The sequence below is a fragment of the Macrotis lagotis genome, chromosome 2 (assembly GCF_037893015.1).
Source record: "Macrotis lagotis isolate mMagLag1 chromosome 2, bilby.v1.9.chrom.fasta, whole genome shotgun sequence".
NCBI classification, from domain to species: domain Eukaryota; kingdom Metazoa; phylum Chordata; class Mammalia; order Peramelemorphia; family Peramelidae; genus Macrotis; species Macrotis lagotis.
Window position 1 is genome coordinate 120237812 of NC_133659.1, and position 21546 is coordinate 120259357.

The 21546-nt window shown below is 35.0% G+C and overlaps 1 protein-coding gene across 3 annotated transcripts in view; it reads right to left on the minus strand.

Moving 5' to 3' along the window:
• ESRRG (estrogen related receptor gamma) overlaps positions 1 to 21546 on the minus strand; it is a 604123-nt gene that overhangs the window by 563618 nt on the left and 18959 nt on the right. For 2 of the 3 annotated variants that reach the window (XM_074222674.1, XM_074222673.1), the window contains exon 1: positions 1 to 21546. This exon is cut by the window's right edge and continues 15977 nt beyond it. The exons of the other annotated variant lie outside the window; for it this stretch is intronic. The gene's annotated coding sequence lies outside the window, so the exon portion shown is untranslated. 3 annotated transcript variants of the gene reach the window in all.

The following is a 21546-nucleotide window of genomic DNA, read 5'->3' on the forward strand; positions in this document are numbered from 1 at the left end:
CAAAATACTAATCAGGCCTCAATTCTTCTGGTTTTCAGAGCTCTCATTCTCCAGAAATTCATTACAGAGACAGCCAACAATGCTACTGAATGCAGAACACTTTCCCAACAGCACTAAAAAAGGAAACACCATTGAATAAGATGCTCCACAAATAATGAAGAGTGACCCTCTTCTAAATTCCTCTTCCTATGAACCTGAATCCAATCATCCATTTTCTTTACACCAACCACCTCTCTCTGCTACTCCAAATAACAAGGGAAAGTCGCAGAGCTGCCTTATAGGTCAGCCCTTGGATTTCAGTAAAGAGTGCAATGGTTGATTGTTTGCATTACTTTGTATTTTTTTCCCTCTGGCTGCAGTCAATTTTCAGCATCTCTTTATTGGTCTTGTTTAGCTCTCTTTTATATGAATGTCAAATTTTGCATTTGTTAGGGGCTATCATCCAGACCCCTGCTGGAAAAGAAAATTTCTCCTCCTTGGTATTTCATCAGATTTGAGACACCTGAGGTTGAATTAAATTCATAGTTTGGGGAAAGTAAAATGCACAGACTTACTTTCTTAGGACTGACTCAATCTTCTAGCTGCATATGATTTATTTTGTTATTCTTTGCAAGATCTTTAAAAGTTTATCCCTTCCCCCCATCTCCTAGAAGTATTACATCGTCTTTATTCAATTCAATAAAACATTTTTTCAACACTTAGTAGATGTAAGATGCTGCAGGGGCAAAGACAAAAGTTGAGACAATCCTTGCCCTCAAAAAGCTAACCTTTTTTTTTTTTAAATGTTTTTTGCTATGCAATGGGGTTAAGTGGCTTGCCCAAGGCCACACAGCAAGGTAATTATCAAGTGTCTGAGATTGGATTTGAACCCAGGCACTCCTGACTCCAGGGCCAGTGCTTTATCCACTGCACCACCTAGCTGCCACCTAGCCACCGCCTAACTTTCTTCTAAGAGAGACAGCCCATAGCTAAGTAAAATAAAAGATATGGTGTGATGGAGGCAAAGGAGAGATCTAGACAGAGAGCTCTGAGAGTTTCAGAAGAGGAATTAATAGTTTTACCTAAATGGGAATTCAGGAAAGGTTTTTCACTGTAGAGGTGGTATGTAATGGAAGGACCACTTAAAACTACACTTATGTGTGTGTGTGTGTGTGTGTGTGTGTGTGTACATGTGCATGCACATTAATATACCTAAGAACATATAAATATATATATATATATACTTTTATTTACTAAACTAATATATGAGTGAATATAACACTAATTATATATATACTTAATAAATATATATGAACCAAATGAATATATAATTTACACATACATATATTCATTTGGTTTATGTTTATTAACTACATAGTCACATTACATGCTACATATATATTTATTATTTAGTAAATGAAAGTAAATTTAGAGGATTCACCCCAGGTGTTCACATGGACTATTTGTGTCCATACTGTGGTAGAACATTACAAGCTCATATGGGTCTCATCAGCCACAATCAGACACACTGCAATTTGTCTCAAACATAGTGATATCATTTTTATCTTCTTCAGTAAGGCAGGATAAGAACCAATCACTAAGTAAAAGAATATATGCATTTATTCATTTGATTTATATCCTCATTAATTTATAAATATGTGATTACATACAAACACATTGCATATAGAGGCATCTTGTTCCAACAATCAAAAAGATATATAGAATATATTTAGTGTATGTGAGTAAGTATAGATTTATATTCACTGTTCATCTTATATTGGCTAAGAGCAGGTCACAAGGGTCTGAAATACCTTTTCCTTCCTATGGTCCAAGTTACTTTAATCAGAAACAGATTTACCTTCTAAGAATTCATTGACAGAAAAATTTCACCAGTTCTACTTTTTACTGCAACCAGGGTGCCCTATTGAGACCCCATCTTAGGTCACAGAAGTGACTAACATATTAACAGCGTTTTTGTTATTGTTGATTTGTTCTTTTTTAAGGGAAAAAGAGAAGGAAGGAGAGAGAAAATAAAGAAGTGAGCTAAGGGGAAGGGCGAATTTTCTATTTAAAGAAAATCTTAAATACTGAGATACTAAGCCCTATTTGCATCTCAAATGATTCTTAATGGCAAAATTTCTGTTGCATTATAGAGACTAAAAATATAGGGCTAAATACAGCACTACCAAAACCTTACTATGACTACAGTTGCGCTTTCTTTTGGGAAGATTCATGCTATTAACAGGGATGGGAATGGGAATTATGGGGACCTCACAGCATTTGCATACCTACTAATTTAAACAGATGTTTTAAGAGCTAAGTTTACTTTATCTTTCCTTCCAAGTTACTACACTGAACACAGGCTCCCAAATGCTACTTATTGTGTTGTTTTATTCCATTTTGAACTGATCTGATTAAAATCATTAAGACAAAAAAATCATCAGTTGTTCAGTGTATTTTTCAGAATTCATTTAGAAACAAGAATACTATACTATACTTGGATACCCAATACTTAACACTGTAGAGTTAAAGCATGGCAGAAATAAAATTTAAAGATGGAAAGGGTTTTCAAGATAACTTAGGGTTCTACCTTCTCAGTTTACAGAAACAAAACCAAGATCACAAAATTGAATATCAATTGCAAGAAACTTCATAGGTTGTTTAGTGCAACCCATACTAGAATAAGATGTTCTACCACTTCTTTAAAAAGTTCAGCACTTGCTTGCTCCAGTGATGAGAAATTCACTAGTCACCAGTCAGGATTTTCTAAATATCATTTAAGAACAACTCTAAATGTTATAGTTTCTCTCCCCCCCACTTATGTCAAACTGAACAACATCTCTGAAATATCAATTTCTGCTCCTAATTCTGTCTTCTGTAGCCAAGTATAAGAAAACTAATTCCTCTTCCAAATGAGAGCCTTTCAAATATTTGATGACAGCTATCATGTCCCCATCAATATTCTCTTAAGTGATACAACTGCAGTCCCCTTAGCAAATCCTCCCATGGCATAGATTCTTGTCTATTCAATATCCTGATCACTCTCCTCTAGACCTTCTCTGGTTTGTTATCAATCTGTTAATGACAACTCTTGTTCCTGCTCATTCAACCAATTCTGAAGCTACCTAACTGTATTATAATCTAATCCATATTTCTTCATCTTATTCTTAGGGATATCATGAAAGAATTTATCATGTCTTGCTGAAATTCAGGTACATTTTCCATTTCCCACAAGGCTTCACTCCTCTCTCTTCTCCATTCATGTATTGTTTCAGACCTGGAACTCACACCTCAGAAGTATTCTTTGTCCCTGGGGTTTCCTCTCTATAATTAGATTTTGGAAAGCTCCTCTAAGAATCTCTTTTTATCCATATAAACTTGCCCTCCCCCATTAGAATATCAGTTCTTTGGGGCAGCTAGGTGGCACAGCGGATAGACCACCAGCCCTGGAGTCAGGAGGACCTGAGTTCAAATTTGACCTCAGACACTTAATAATTGCCTAAGTATGTGACCTTGGGCAAGTCACATAACCCCATTGTCCTAAATAAATAAAAAAATTTTTAAAAAGAATATTAGCTCTTTGAGGGCAGGGACAATTTTTATTTTTTTAATGTCATGCCAATCAATTTACCAAAGGATTTCTCATTAAAATAATAATTTCAAGGGAAATAATGAAAAGAAATGGGATAAAGGAGAAACTAGTAGTGCCAACTTTACTACAAAGTAGTAATTATTAAAATAATATGTTACTGATTTAAAAAATAGAGCAGTGAAACAAACTGGGTTTACAACATTCAGAAGTGAACATATCTGGTATCCTTGAGTATTCAAAAACCACAAAGACCCAAGGATTCTATTTGACAAAACAAGGATTATATTTGACAAAAACTGCTAGGAAAATTGGCTAGCAGCAAATAAGAAATTCGATTTATACCAACACCTCATACTTCACACCTTTTACAAAAGTAAGTTCCAAATGGTTATATAACTTAAATATATAAGATCATAACTAAATTAGAAAATCAGGGAGAAATTATCCATCATATCTATGGATATGAGAAAAAAATCAAGACCAAACAAAGAATAGAGAGAATCATAGGATATAAAATTGGATAATTCTGATTAAAGAAAAAGTGAAGTTTTTTAAATACAAATCCATCACTTTAGTAATACATTGTACTACTTTTAGTAGTACATTGATAAATATTTATCAATGGAAATCTAGGAAACAACTAGGAAATAATCTGTGACAAATTTCTCTGATACAGGTCTCAATTTCAAAATATATAAGGAATAGTTTCAAATTTATATGAAAAAGACTCATTCTAAATTTGATAAATGGTCTAAAGATCTGAACAGGCAGATCTCAAGGGAAGAAATAAAGGCTATTTATAATCCTGTGAAAAGATGTTCCAAATTACTACATATTAGAAAAATTTAAATTAAAGCATTTATGAAACTTCACCTCATCCTCATCAGAGTGATACAAATGATAAAAAAAATGATAAAGGCTGGCAAAACTGTAGGAAAAACAATCACATTGTTGTCCTGTTGCCGTGAATGGATACAACCATTCTTGAAAATCATTTGGAATTGTAAGCAAAAACATAAAAAGCATTTGACACAGCTATGTCATTATAAGGTCTATAACAAAAAAAAAAATCAAAGAGGGGGAAAGATTTTATATATATATATATATATATATACACACACACACACACACACACACACACACACACACAAAAGTATTTATAGCAGCTCTTTTTTTGTGTTGGCAAAAAGCTGGAAACTAAGAAGTACCCATTTGAGGAATGAATATAAGACGTAGCCTATAATTGCCAAAGAATACTATTGTCTTGTTAAAAAAAAAAGACATGATTTCAAAAAAGACATGGAAAGACTGATATGCATTGAGATTCTGTGAACAGAATCAAAAGAACTATTTATATTATAATATCAATATCAGAAAAATGAATAATTTTGAGAAATGTTATAAATTATAAGAATGAAATAATCAAAACCAAGAGAAAAATTTATGTGCTAGCATCACTACAAAAACAACTTTGAATGCTGTAAGAACTACAATCGATATAATAACCATCTAAGATTCCAGAGAACCAAAGATGAAACATTACAGAGAGGTGATGGATTTAAGGGACAGAAGAAGGCAGCAAATACACATATATTTCACACAATCATGGAGGGAATTTAATTGATTCTGCATATTTTTTACAAAAATTTTGTTTTGCTCTTTTCTTTTTTTCCCATTGGGATAGGGAGTGAGGAGAAAAAAATTGTTTTTTTTTTAAAATAGGGAATTGATGTTGTTTGGCTTTCATTCTTTCTCTCTCTCTTTTTTTTTATTTTTGTAAGGCAGTGGGGTTAAGTGTCTTGCCCAAGATTACATAGTTACTAAATAAGTATTAGAATGTCTTAAGTATTAAATTTGAATTCATGTGTTCTTGACTCCAGGGTCAGTACTCAATCCACTATCATGTCCCTTTGTTTCTCATTCTTGAAGAAGACCATGACATCAGGAGGTTATGCCATGATAAGCACATGCATTGAATCTGAGTGAGGAGTACTGTACTAAGTTCTAATAGGGCGTAAAAAATATAGTAAGTTTCAGATGAGATTACTACATTATTAGCTTTATTTAATGATTTTATTTTGGTACAAAAGATCTCTTAAAAAATGGGAGTAATGTAAGTGTTTATAATATAAAAACAAAACATAGAAAAATACTTTAAAAAAGATCAAATTCTTGACTTCAATTATGACTCCAAATCTAATGCTCTTATCATTAACTTTACAACATTCAGTACAAAATACTTTCATATAATACAATAAAAATAAAGCATCAGTGACTGTCTTCAAATAAAAAAGGAAACTCAAAAAGTCCATTTTTGCTCAGGATTTTAATTTTAATTTATATTTTTCATTGTTTTGAATTTGATAAATTTCAACAAACATGTCATTTTGAAACATTTGATGGGGCAGGTAGATGGCACATTGGATAGAGCACCAGCCCTGGAGTCAGGAGAACTCAAGTTCAAATCTGGCCCCGGACACTTAATAATTACATAGCACATGACCTTGAACAGAACACAACTCCATTGCCTTGGAAAAAGCCAAAAAGAAAAAATGATATAAAATAAACTCAACCTATTAGTTTCAAAGCTGTTCTATTGACTTGTGTGACCTTCCTGATGTCATTCTGTTCTCTTTTTTGTTAATTTAAAAAATATTTCATTGACATTGTTTTTCTTTTTCTTACACTAAACTCAACTCCAGACATGACTCCTGGATTACTTCCCACCAAGTCCTTGTCTATGGTCTCCTTCTCTGATTAATGATTTTGTTCCCAGAATCTCCATTTGAGGAAGTACTGATGCCATAGTTGTTCACTTCAAACCCCATTAATCTCATGACTCCCTAGAATTGCCTTGTTATTTTCCCTATGAAAATATAAGCTCCTTGAGGGAAGAAATTTTCTCATTTTACTTGTATTTGTATTTCCAACAATTAGCACAATGTGTAGTACATTGTAACCATTTAACAAATTCTTTATCTGTTCATTCATCCATCCATTTTTTTTTTCCTTTTGGGGGAGGATCTCACTCACTACCACCATCTTATCCTTCCCAATCTTATCTCCACGAAAAAGCCCTTCTTAGAATGGAGTCAAGCTAAATAAAGTCCTACACTGACCTTGTCTGGAAATGTATTTTATTGTATGTTTTATCAGCTAATCCTAGAGTTGTGGTTAGTTGTTACATGGACTAGTTCTTATCTTTCAATTTTTTTATTTTCATTATAATTATAAATTCTACTTCATTCTCCATCAGATCACTTAAGTCTTTCCAGGTTTCTCTAAATCCATCCCTTCATTTCTTATGTTGAATTAATTTTATTATAATCATATAACATAATTTGTTCAGTGATTCCCCAGTGGATGGGCATCTTCTTAATTGACAGGTTTTTGCTAAATCCAAAAGTCTCTATTTTGTACATCTGAATCTTTTCCCTATTTCTTTTACTGCTCTTGGGGCTCATGCCTTGTAGTAGTATCCCTTGGTCATAGTGCTGACGCAAGTTAGCAGCTTTCTGAGTATGGTTCCAAATTCAAGAATAAAACTTGTCATTTTTAATAAGATGTGATAGAGTTTTATTTTAGAATTCAGCAGTAAATAAGCTATCGAACTGAAGTTAGTACAGAAAGCATGGGGGCACACAAAACTAAACTTCTTTATTTGAGAATTTTAGACTTCAATTACCTTATCCAATGGTAAATTACATTTCTGGTTAATTTATAGATACTACTCAATAGTTGTGTGACACCACCTTAAAAATGCTCAACTTTGTTGGTCATTTCTATTGCTGACCCAACATCATCTAAACTGTACCAGTGAAGATAACAGAAGTAAGACACAAAAAAAAGAATCAGCAGAAATTATCAATATACAAATTAACATATTTTATACATATACATGTATAAATGAAAACATAATTAAAGTTTCTCCAATATCTTTCATATTAAAAATAAATGAAAGGAAATAGAACTATTAATAGTATCTACAAAGGGTATTGTAGAAAAACCAAGAGAAAGGGACTTTAATTCAGTAAGCCAAATCAATGATTACCAATACTCATCACCAGAAAATTCTTGCTTCTATATAACCTACATCTTTCTAGATGTAACTTGGCCTATTGTTAGAGAAAGAGAACAGAGAATCTGTCAACATTCCTTTGTCTCTTGAGTAAGCTGAATTTCTTATTTAGATAAAGGATTCATGGTCCTTAAAATTTTTCTCCCAAAGTTCACCATTAAATTCTTCAGTTCTCTTCATTGTCAACCTCTGAAGTCCCTCCAAAGTCCCTCAACTTTACGCCTGTATTGCTGGCATATAACAAAGATGGATATAGGTAATTTGAAGAGGGCATCTGATTTCTCTTGTAATGATCAATCAAGGACAAATTGGATAATTACTATGTTTTAGGCATCTCTAAATTCTTTAGGTTTTTGCAGGGCAAAAGGGGTTAAGTGGCTTGCCCAAGGCCACACAGCTAGGTAATTATTAAGTGTCAGAGGTTGGATTTGAACCCCGGTACTCCTGACTCCAGGGCCAGTGCTCTATCCACTGCACCACCTAGCCACCCCTTCTAAGTTCTTTAGAATACTGGTTGTGTCAGATTTAGAATGTGGTCTGGTGACCACTACTTAGTCTGAGGGTCCTCCAGGTAAAGCGTTAACTAGTATTTCAATTTAGGAAAGTTTACCCACAGTGATATCTGTGCTATGGTATCTGATATGAATTAGCAATTGACTCACATTAAGAAAAATTAGTCATTAATGAAGGCTCATTAACATCTTCCACTAATTTTGCTGAGAAATTTTTAGTAGCAAGAGAATGGATGGGATTAGAGGGGAAAGTCTAGGGATGGTGGCAAAGTGTCCTTACTTAAGAGGTACAAAACCCAAAATATCTTAGAATTCTCATGCTGCAGTTTTCTACCAAGATGAAGAATACAAAGGTACATAAAAAGAAAAGTAATACCCAGCCTGATAGACTTTTTTTTTCTAAACTGAGAAAAAATAAGTTAAAAATTCAGAATGATCTAGTTTTGTCAAGGTCTCCATTTCCTTAGTCTTCAATCTGAAATGTTCCCAAAAGACTATTCACTAGCTCTTGCATAGCCATGCTCACTAAACTAATCTCATCTTTATGAAGTTTTATCAGACAATATAGAGACTAGCATTTTATCAAAACATTTCTGCTTTAGAATATGAAGGAGTTGAGAAGGAGAGGAAAAGCAAGAGGAGATGCAGGTACATAAGAGTTCTCTAAGAGCATCTCATTCCACTTGGAAGGAATTTTCCTTAATCAGTATTCTAATTCTATTCAGGATGCATGCCATACGGCTGGGGGACCTGTTTGAGTCCAGTATACAAGAAAAGGGGGGAAATATCCATACACAACAATGCCAAGAACAAGTACATGCATCTGCCTTGTCGATATGAAGTCCTGCTGTGTCCAAAGTAAAGATATTGGTGGGTAAAGTTTATATTATTCTGAGAATTTTGAGAAATGCTTGGAAGGAGAAACAGAATAGATTAACAACTTTCAAAATACTGGATTAAATTTTCTTTAAAATTTTTAACTTAATGAACACAAAATAAACTAAGAATACCCATATGTGAAGTGGGATAGAAAAAACAGAACTGTAAATGAAACCAGAAACCTCTTATTATTCTCAGCTTGTTTTTCCTGTTAAGTATGACAAATTCCACATGTAACTTTTCAAAAGTGTTTCCTTCTGGTTTTCTTTCTGTTCTCCTCTGCTCATTTAAAAAAATGCTTAAATGATAACCCTCTATTTTGTGTTCATTTTTGGTGACCCTATCATAAAAATGCCTCCTCTGGCCACACTAAAAGAAAAAGGAAACCCTAGTAACAAGGGAGCATAGCCATGAAAAACAAATCCCTACATTGATCACATCTAAAAATATGTCTCATTCTGTACCTTGAGTCCATCACTTCTCTGTCTGGAGGTGAATATCATGCTTCATCATTTGTCTTCTGGAATTGTGTTTTGTCATTACATTGATCAGAGTAGATTAAATATTAAAGAATGTAGAGAGTCATTTTCCTGATCCTTTCACATGCCATACCTTCCTTTCAGAAATGACATTTTCTTTTTTATAGATATCATATGTGAGTGTATAGTACTGAAGAGACTAGACAAATTATCATCTGACAAATGCGAATTCAAAAGTTTTCTTTGCACAAATTGGTTTTGAACAAATGTTTCTAATTTGGTGATATTAAAAATTAGGTTTTTAACTCTTAAATATGATTCATTGGGTATGGGAGTAGATAATAGTTTCTCATCTTTGGAAGTCCTGACCAGAGACCACTTCAATGCAGGAGTTTGCTCGCAACTTTCAAAACTCTAGTGAGGATCAAGTAAGATGATTTGTAAAGTGCTTAAAATAATATCTGACATAGAGTATGTATTACATAAATGCTTATTACTTTCCCCTATTGTTCATGGTAATACCAAAAGGTTGTAAAGAGGGAAAAAAACAAAAGAAAATTTGTTTGGATTTAGAATATATCACCTTATTTTTAAAATTACCTTTCAAATTTTATCTTACTCAAGCCAATGTCATAATTGGCTTGTGTTCCTTCTATATAGGCAATCTGAAAATGGTGGAGGTGATTATAGGGGATGGGGAGGTTGCCTTAAAGGGATATCAAAGGTAGAAAAGAGACAGGAAGAACAGTAAGACATTTAAATTCAAAGTTCCCTTCATATAATCCATAGAATAGATGTCACATATGGATTATAGAAAGTCAATCATAATAGTATACTGGGAATGCCAAATTTTCTTATAAACTTTCCTCTTCAAAAAAACTATAACATGAACTTAACAGTAACAATACATCTTGGTCTTAGAGTTGGGAGGGTCCATAAAAGTCATCTAATTCAAATTCTTTATTTTATAGACAAAAATTGGAGCCCTAGTTTCCTTAATTAAGATTACATAGGTAGTAGATAACAACTGAGATTCAAAACCAAATTATCTTATTGAAAATTTAGTTGCTTCTTCTAATCTATAACACTGAATAATTCTTGACTTTATGATTTTGATTAGTCATCCCTCACGAGCTGCCTCTTCATCTTTCTCTGGGAGAATTCTTTATTTCCTTTAGGATTCACCTTTTACACCAGAAATCTCCAGCCCCAAGGTCTTAATAGTTTGGTGGAACTTGAAATTCAATAAATCTATCTTAGTGGTGAATTAATTAAATGATTGACCAAACAGAGTCCAAAAATGACATTATAAATATCCAAATGGGCCTTGGCAGAATAAAGGTTCTCCACCCCTGCTCTACAGACTATGCTTTAATAATACCTCCAATTGCCAGTACCCACTTTGACCTACCATTCTATTTATTTTGGAATTATTCTCTATATACTCATTTTTAATACAAGCTGTCTCCTCAGAAAGAATATAAGTTCTTCCAGATCAGAGACTTACATTTTGTTTTTTTATAATCTAGAACTAAATATAATGCCTGGTATCCACTAAATACTTAATTACTGATCAGTGACTATACCTCAACAAGAACATTGTTTACAAAAGGAAATCTAGTCTTTCCTTGGACTGTTTTGATTATGATGACCCATGGATTGAGACCCACTATTGTTGAAGGATCTCTGTGATTCCCCTCAGAGAAATGAACATTAATAAGATGTGGGTGTTATTTCCACATGCAATTATATACTTTTCTAATATGGACCCAAACCCTGGATTAATACTTATAGAAAAATTCCCATGACAATGAGGTAGAATAGCTCCCAGCATTAAGGTCAATAGGGAGATAAAATTGTCACATGTTGTCACTTCAAAATTTTAAAGCTCACTAAGACCCACAATCTCTGACACAAAGCAGTTTAATACATATTCAAATGTAGCAAGATTCCTGAATTCCTTTCTCATTTTTCAATGTATAAGGGGCTAGAAGAGGGTGAGGTAGGATGGCTATGAGAAGATCCAATTTGTGCCAACAAAACAGTGATATACACTCATCAATCTCCTTATTTTTTGGTTTAATTTTTTAATGAATAAAAATCCTTTTTCCTCATTCTTCTACTGATTCCTTCCAAATGGAGGAATGGGAACTGTCCTAACAAATTTCCACATTGACCATGTTATTAGATGCCCATTTTTTTGCATGTGTATGTATGTATGTGTGTGAGTGAGTGTGTGAGATTCTGCACTCTGAATCCATCACTTCTCTATTAGGAAGTAGGCAGCATGTTTCATCACCTGATTTTCATCTATTTATTTTGACTTTCCCAGATTGCAAAGTCTACCTACCAGTCAGGATGTATCCCTTCTTGCCATACATTTGCTACTCCCTCTCTTCTCTTTTGTCTCCTCCTGCTTTGATCCTGTACCACACAGAAGAGCATAGTAGTCTTGGTCTCGTAGAGACTGGTCTTGGAACCAGTAAGAACATCTAGTTGTGTGATCCTGTATAAATGACTTCACTTCTCAGTGCTCAAGCTACTTCTCTAAGACTCTTTAAGTTGCAGAGAAAGTGTTGAACTGAAATCAGTAGGAGTCTTCTCACTGAGTGTTTCCTATAATAATGAAATCACAGGTCTAGTTCCTATTTCCAATCCCTATCATTTCCCTAGCTACAATGATTGAAGCTATAAGATTCAATAATACATTTGTATTTATGCTTCTAGAAAAATACTATGCCAGGCTGAAGGGTCCAGAAGGAACTGGACAATGACTTTCTAACCCTCCACTTCCAAATATCAAAGAAAGTAATATATTCTGGCATTTACCTATTGTTCTAAGCTATGCCATAACAGTATTTTCAAAAGCTAAAAGAAACTAAAAACAAAACTTGTCACCAATTTTTAAATGACAATGCTTAATTTATGAAAATTCTCCTCCTCCCACTTCTTTCTTCCTAAGCACTGGGTAATTTTTAACCATTAAATAGTCCATTTTTTAATTCAATAGTACTTTATTGAAAACAACAGTAACAAAATCCTAGCCTGAAACAAAAGAATTCCATTACCAGAACATTCACTAATTCATTAGATTCAGGACCCATGAAGACCTGAATCAAGGGTTCTTAACCAAAGGTTCAAAGACTGCCAAAGGGTCTATGGGGAAAATTACATATTTATTTCAATATAATTGGTTTCCTTTGCAATCCCATGTGTTCTATTTTATGCATTAAAAACATTTTGAGAAAGGATTCATAGTCTTCTCCACACTGCCAAAGTAGTCCTTGACACATACAAAAAAGTTAAGAATCTCTGGCTTAGGTGCACAATTTCATTGCAAAGGGCTTTGGAAACTATTTGGTTGTTTGTACATTTGTTTTACAGATAAGGAAATTGTGGCTTAAATAGTAGCTTATCCTAGCTCATCAATGCTAAAGAGAGCATTACCTTCTCCTTCATAGCAAAACCTCTCAGCAACTGCTGATTCCTTTTCAAAGGAAAATTCTAGGGAAAGGATCTCCCCAACAAAAATCAAGCACATATTCACAACTGACCTACTTCAGAGATGTTAGCAAAGGTCACTTCTTTTAATATGCCCCAAAATGAAATTGATCTTTGTTTAGGTAGAAAAGTTGATAACAGGTTTAGGAGAAAGGAAGAAAAAAGAAGGTAGAGGTCCCTCCCTTCACCAGAAACCCTTTCTCCCTCTCCTCCTCTTCCCCACCCCTGCCAAAAAAATAGCCCAAGCAAGGTAGTGTTGCAGAAACCTACAGATAAGCATCTTAAATCATGGTAAATTACACACCGCATGCTGGTGACTCGGTCATGGAAAATTATGAAGCTACGTGATGTCTCATTTGTTGTGCTGAAAACAAATGTAAATAAATTACTGGGAGAATCTCATTTACATTTAGAAATTCATCCAGATGCATGACATGACTGCTGATTTTTTTTTAAATGATACTTTGAAAAGAAGTGCCACTCATTAAAAAGAGATCATGAGGATCGTAGTATGAGTTTGATTTGATGCAGGCCTTTCAAAACAGGGAGAACCTTCCCATTAGCAATGGGAGAAACAAATGATGGGAGGTGGGGAATCATTATTTGGCTGATGGCTTTGTCTCTAAGAAGGTAATGTTTCTCATATATAAAGATGATACTGAAGTCCCTCTCAGTTATTTTTTTCCAGAGTAGGAATGAATTTTTATTAACTATTTGTACACTCTTGGCCAGTTCTTTTTGGGCTAGTTACTAGGTTAATCAGTGACTTTGCTGGGTTCTAAAGGGATCAAATTTATGAGTAATCTCATTAGAACTGTGCTTCAGTCAAAAAAGACCTACAAGGCATAGTATTCTCTCAGATTCATTAATTATCATAGATATCTCAATTTAAAGGCAGATGGTTTTAAAAAAAGAAGAAATAAAAATTAAGGGATGAAAGGATTGGAACATAAAGTGGGAAGGAACTTGAACCTGGGATTGCTGCAAAACTTGTTTCCATAGTTTGTTCCTCTTCCTAATGGTGTCATTCAATTGTTCAAAAATATGAAAAACAAGAGATGGAGATAAAGTTATAGTCTATTCAGTCAAATAAGGAAAATACAGGCAAAATACAAAGTTTTGGAAGCTGTCATCTGCAATCCAGAAAATTGAAGTTTCAAAGGAAAAGACCTGTGTTTATGACCACTAAAATAATATGTATAACTACATTATAGTACATGTATAACAAATGTCTTTATTTCTCTCAAAATACTGCCTCCTGATGTTCTCGTTTTCAAGTAAGAGACCCAAGCACATCTTTTATATTCAGGATTTTAGGATGATAGATTTAGATTTAGAAGGGACCCAAGAGATAGTTCAACTATCTCATCTTACATATTAGGAATTTAGTAATCCTGGTCACAGTGCTGAGTTTTGAAACCTGATCCTCCACCTCCAAACCCAGTCAGTTTCCATGGTGCCATGTTGTGTCCTATAGCCTCATAGAATTTCAGTGAGATCCTCTAGACAAAGACCTTCATTTTACAGCTCAGGAAACTGAGGTCTAAAAAGGCTAAATAACTGTCCAAAATTACACGGGTAATACATAACAGGGCAAAGATTCAAACCCACTTTATGGCTGATATTTGGAACTAATTTTTCTGGATCTTTTTTCCTTACAAACTTTTTCCATTTTCCTATTTAAATAGATGTCTTTAAAAGTTGTTTTTCCCCCCTGACAAGGGTAAAGTCTAATAGTTTCCTAAATGGGGATATTATGGTGTTCAGTCTCATCCACAGCAGCATATTTACATAAGCCTGAAGAGGTCTGAGAGTTTATTGGTTAAGGGACAAATAAGCAGGCCATGAAATAATTATTTTTCATTGTGCCCTGCCAAAGCCATCCAGCCAAAGGCTAAATTGAGCTGCTATTGTGATTATTTGAACTGTGGAGCCAAAAGTCTTCACTGCAAAGCATCCCAGCTGTCCTAAATTTTGTTCTGATGGCTAGTTTTCATTCTAGTCCAAATTCTGCCAAAAACGGTCCCCAAAATAGGCGGGCAGAAAGGTTGCTTCATCCAGACCCATATCAATTACCGATTTAGGGCCGTTCAGAGAACTTGATTATTAACAAATCACTTCCTGAAACCGTTATGACAGGATTCCCATATGCAAATGGCAAGCTGCTCATATGCACACAATGAGGCAAGAAAATTAAAATCAAGATTTCCCCCATTTATTGATGGTTATTTCTTTTAACGCTGATTGTGCTTTACTGCAAATGAGTTCTTCTCAGTCGCATTCACAGTGGGGTTGCTGCCACCATACAAAGCAGCATTAGTTAGCTCAGCCAGCTTGACCAACATTAACCCTGTGCTCACCTGACCTGCACCTCTACAGGTGGGTCTAATGGTTACAGAATGTCACGGTGATCAGCAGACTGTAAAACTGGGGCTCCTTGGCACATTATGGAAGGGCTCCCTTTCCATCTTGACAATCAATGTGTCCTAAAAGGCTAAAGTGCTTTGGAATACCAAATAAGAGTATTTTCCTAGTTTAATCTATCACTCCTACCCATGCTTCACTGTATGTTGGGGTAAAGGGCATTTGAAGAGCTACTCACTAAAAGAATGGATATAGGAGGGGAGTAGAGTAGCTTTAGCAAATACTGTGCAGCCCAATTCCAATGATGTATCAAATCAAGTCTCATTGATCAACATTCCTAGGTTATGTTTGCTTGAAAATTCCATATTTTTTTTTGCAAGGCAATGGGGTTAAGTGATTTGCCCACGGTCACACAAGTAGATAATTATTGAGTGTCTAATGTCAAATTTGAACTCAGGTCCTCCTGACTCCAGGGTCAGTACTCTATCCACTGTGGCACTTAGCTGCCCCGAAAACTCCATTTTATTGGGAAGAATGCATGAATTCAATCTTATAAAATTGCAGGAAAGGTAAATGAACAATAATCAGTACAAGTCCTAATCTTTGGTCTAATTATTCATCAGTGAAAGTGGAAAGCAAATCAACTTTATCTTCTGGAACCTAACATACACAGAAACAAAGACATGTATGTAGATATATAGAAATAAAAGTACATGTGGATACATATAAAATAAGATACAAATGTAGATATGTTATATATCTATGTACAAACGTATACAAAATATATATTAAGAGCTGACTTATTTTATAATATATATTATTAAATAAAATTTACAATGAGCTATTTACTATGTGTGGTAAGTGCTTTATAAATATCTTATTTGATGGGTGTTATTACTATCTCCATTTAACAGATGAAGACACTAAGGCAAGAAGAGGTTAAACAACTTGTCCAAGATTCCACAGATAGGAATAATAATAATAGTGCTGTTGGTTTTCAGTCATGTCCAATTCTGTGACCTCAGTTGAAGTTTTCTTGGTAAAAATACTAGAGTGATCTTCCATTTGCTTTTTCAGTTCATTTTACAGATGAGCAAACTAAGGTAAACAGGGTTAAGTGACTTGCCTAGGATTACAAAGTTAGCAAATGTCTGATAGGATTCCCATATGTATATGGAAAACCACTCACATGCACACAATGAGGCAAGAAAATTGAAATCAAGATTGTCCCCATTCATTGATGGTTATTTCTTTTCACACTGATTGTGCTTTATTGCACAAATATCTGAGATCAGATTTGGTCATAGGAAGTTTTCCTGCCTTCAGGTCTGGCATTCTATCCATTATGTCACCTAGCTGCCCAGTAATAATAACAAATGAGGTCAACACTGTGCTAAATGCTTTACAATTTTTATCTCATTAGATCTTTACAACAACTCTTGGAGTTAGGTACAGTTGAGGAAATTGAGGCAAACCACAGTCAAATGATTCTGGATAGATCTGAAGTCAGGTCTTCCTGAGGTCTGAGCACTTTATCTACTGAGCTACCTAAGTGTCAGCTAGCTAGCTAGATACATGTACACATATATCATACATATATATATCATGTATGTATATATCATATATTACATTAGCTCATATATATATACGCACTATAATCATGACTTCACTTTGCTAATGGTCCTCAAGGCTAACGAATTTGGGATACTAAGGGAAAATAAATGATCATGGATTGCAATAGAGCTTGAAGAAGGAAGCTAAATATGCACATATATGTATATATAAATATAAATATATATATGTTCTCTTTTTTTTTTGCATTGCTGATACTTTGCATTAAGAGTTGTGAAGGTGGATAAATCTGAATTTGCTACTCTCAAAAAAAAGTTGTGAAGGTGAAGGATTTTTAATCAGAGAGGGAGGGGGCTTCAGAGCCCATATCCAATTTTTTCATTTTACAGATGAAGAAATTAAAGCCCAGGGAGATTAGGTGATTTTCCCAAAATAACCAAGGTATTACAGTTAGGAGTTAGGATTAGAACCCAACTCCTTTTAACTACAGTCTCAGAGTTCATATACTATACCACAATATCTCCTTCCCATAGATTTGAATGTAATATACTGTGTTATTACATTATTAGAGATATGTATACATATATACATACATATATAAATGAAATATGAAACATAGAAGATAAGAAAAAACATATCATTTCTAGAAACTAGTTAGAGCATTATTTATTTGATTTGCATATCAGGGAAAGTAATTTAACTATTTTAGTAATTAATGAAAAATAAAGTCTTGATGGGACATATGTTTTGGATATTTACAATAATTATAAAAATATCTCTGAAAAAATCCATAATCAATGAAGAGTTATCTATTGCAGTTTTCAGGGTTGATCAATGGCTTTGGGTACCAAGTATATACACAGCCAAATCAATAATACTTAGTCATGGAGAACAGGGAAAGCAAAACTATCCACTGATCATTCAAAATCTAAATTTAGTTTATCAATTTTAGTTTCTATTGTCTACCCCATGTTTCTTCCCAAACCAAAAACCCTCTAAGGACATTGCTGCTTCCCAGACTCACTTCCTATCTCTGCCCACTCTCTAGTATGGCTACTAATAAGCCAAAGGTAGTGACCAGGTGGTACTTGGGAGGAAAGAAATGCAAAGAATACAGGTAACATAAAAAGCAAGACATCAGCACCCTGTATTGTGACTTTTTGATTGCATTGCTCTTTTATTTCCATAAGTATGTCAGTTTTATTTCATACCTTTCTCTTAGCTTTTTTGTGATTATTCCTATCTAGAATATTACATGACAGGTAACAGAAGAGGGAATAGCTGATAAAGAAGATTCTTGTTAAATGATGAAAGCCAGGCCTGTGACCCCCAAGAGAGAATCACCTTTGCCCCACCATCCCCCACTGGGGTTGGTCGTGCATGGTGATTTGACACCTTCCCTTTGGATGTCTGACCCTTCATCTGAACTACTGAGCCCCATGGAACTTTCTTCAACTCATGATTTAATTCCTGCCTGAGCCAGGAGCAGGGAGAGAGCACTGACCTGTGGCCTGCCCCAGAGCAACTTTATCTGCTGACTAGATCCCCACCAGGATCCAGTCTGCCAGCTAAACTAAGAGGAACTGTACATCTTTCCCTCTAAGGCACAGGAGCAGACTGCCAGAAACCCTGCACCGCCATTCTCCTGTGTATTGAGCTTTGCTTAGAGATGGCATCCAATCTGTCACTCTCTTATTGGGCAGCCCTGCAAATGGCGGAGCTTGAAAGACATCATTTGCTTTCGATGAAGCAGCACCATAAACTTAGCCACTCAAAAGGAGATGAACAACCAGTAAGAAAAATACAAGAACACCACCCCCCCTTTTATTTCTCTTGGAGGAGGAGTTTTAAATAATCCATATTGTTCCATATCAGCAACCAAGTTGTTGGTGAGAGAGGTCTTCAAAAATAATTTAAGGGCCATTAGCCACTTAGACTACCCCGAAGTTGGCTGAAATTGTCTAACATTTATACGTTATAACACATACTGTTGCCAGCTCAATGCAGTCTGATTTGGAGAGCTATAAATATGTTTGCCCTTTCTGTTGAGCCTGCCTAAGGGATTAACAACCCCCCTCCCCAAAGTTCAGTTGAATATTAACTGCATTAACTTTTCAGGCTGTAACATACTGTTACACACAAACAGCCTAAGGTACCTTATGGATGACTTACTTAATAAAAGTCCTTTCTGTATGGAGCCCCATTGCTGGGGGGAAAAAGTGTACTGTCAAGAGGGGTTGTCTTCCTTCTTTACCTAAAAGGAGACAAAAATTAAAAATAAAGGAACCAAAAATTTAAACCAAAAAATAAATCCAGGTCAGGGTATTACTTGCTTTTTCTATTTGCCTATCTTTCTCTGTTTAAGCAGCCCCAACTTTCCTAATGGTTTCAAATTCTCCTATATCGAGACTGGGGGGAAAAAGTGTCCTGTAGAAAGAAAAAAAATTTAAAAATAACCTTTTCTTAAATAAGCAGTATTTTCATCCATGGCCAAGATTTTTCTTTTCCAATTGCAACTTCCTAACAACTTCAATAATAGAGGGAAAACATAGGTAATGATTTGTTACCATATGAAGTCACTGGAAGCTAATGAATATAACCTACATTATAAATAGAAGAAACATCCACTAACCTGCCACCAGACAACAGGCGCTGCCTTCAAAAGGCACAGCTCACCGAAAGCCCATCCTGAATTACCTCCCTCTCTTTTTATACCCTGGTTCTTTGTTACACACACAAACACACCACACACACACACACACACACACACACACACACACACAGACACACACACATTCTCCTGCTCTAGCAAACCACTTGTACAAAGAGGGCTCAGTGTAATTAGAAATCAAGTCAAATCTTAAGGCCTGAAACCTTTATTTCTTCATAATGCTGTACACTTAATTGCTCCTGCCAGTTACCAAAGCAATTATGTTGTCTAGAAATGGAGACAAACAATAGATTTTAGTATTTAAACAGGAACTGAAACTGCAAGGAGAGCGCCACAAACCACACCATTACACTGGAATTAAAGCTGTATGTGAAAAGATAAAGTTTCACCCTCAGCAATCATCAGCCCACCACCAAAAAAAGGAGGGGGGAAGAAGAAGAAGCTACTCACAGATCAGAAAGGAGACAGAGCCACTCCTGAGTCAGAGCTGGGATTCCTTGGCTAGGGATGGGATTTTATTATAACCTAATGCACATGGATGAGAAACAATGGAGCAGAAAATAATCAGAAAAACATAATAAACTGGAAGAAGAAAGTTTCCAACTTCTCAATCAGCCTTTCAATAGACCTTTATATTTTAAGTGTTCTATAATAACTTCATGCCAAGATATGAGGCAAAATGTAAAATAAGCATCAACTAGGAAGACTTGTCCCCATTCCCTGGCTAGGATAAGCAAAGGCATAGAGAGAGACAGATTTGGCTTATCCACAAACATGGACTTCAATCCTAGAACATTCTTTCAGTGCTATTTTGGAATGCTATTCCCTACTTCAAATGACAAAAGGCAAGAAGAGGGTTCTTCTTCATCTTTCAGAGCAGCAGGAATAGGGGCATCAGTCAATTCAATATCTGTTGCCATCATCAACCCCAAACTACCAGAGGTGTACCACAAGACCTGGAGGCAGCAACACAGATTATTACCAGATGCAGTTTCATGTCAGATAGAGTAGTTGAACGAATAAACTGGCACCAAAGTTTGAGGTCACACTTCTCCAAGAATGAATAGAAATAGCCATAGAGTGAAACTTGAGCATGTGTCATGTGACTCCAATGTATTATTGAACTGAATTTTATGCTACCTGAATCTCAAATTTGTGAGAGGGAAAATTTTCTCTAACATACAAAGGCATGCTTTCCATCAGGTAAACAATTTTTTTTCTTTCTGATTTTTGTTTTTTTGTATCACACACACATATTTAATTCAGGATACTCTCTATTGAACAGCACAGAATCTTCTCCTACCAACTACTTCCTCAAAAATTTTTTCTTTATCATTATAATTTAGAATTTCATTGCAAATTATGGAATTCTATGCTGGAGAATTCTATTCTAAGCATCATCTACTCTGTGCCATCACTAAAAACCAATCTCTGCTACTACAGTACTGACAAGTTGCCAGCCAGGTTTGGTTTGAGAATGTCCAATGAGAGACAACTCACCATCTCCTGAAATAACCCTTTCTACTTTAAAATAGCCCTGCTTTTGATTATATCAAACCTAAATTTGCATGTCCTTTTACAACTTCAATCTAATGTTTTTAATTCTGCTTTCTGGAATCAAAAAAACAAGTCTCTTTTGCTCTCCACAGGAGAGACTTTCAGATACTTGAATATATAGAATCATGTCCCATTCTTTTAAAGTTCTTCTTCTCCAGGGTAAATATCACTGATTATGGCATCTTTTTTAGATCTTTTTAAGGCATGATATGAGGTTTTTCATCATTCTGGTTGCCTTGGCCCTAGGTTTATACACATCCTTTCTTAATACAGCAATACAGTGATACTCTGAAAGTCTTTCTTAAGAACTTTGGAATTGATTGGGCAGCATGGGAGACACTGGCACAAGACTGCCCAGTATG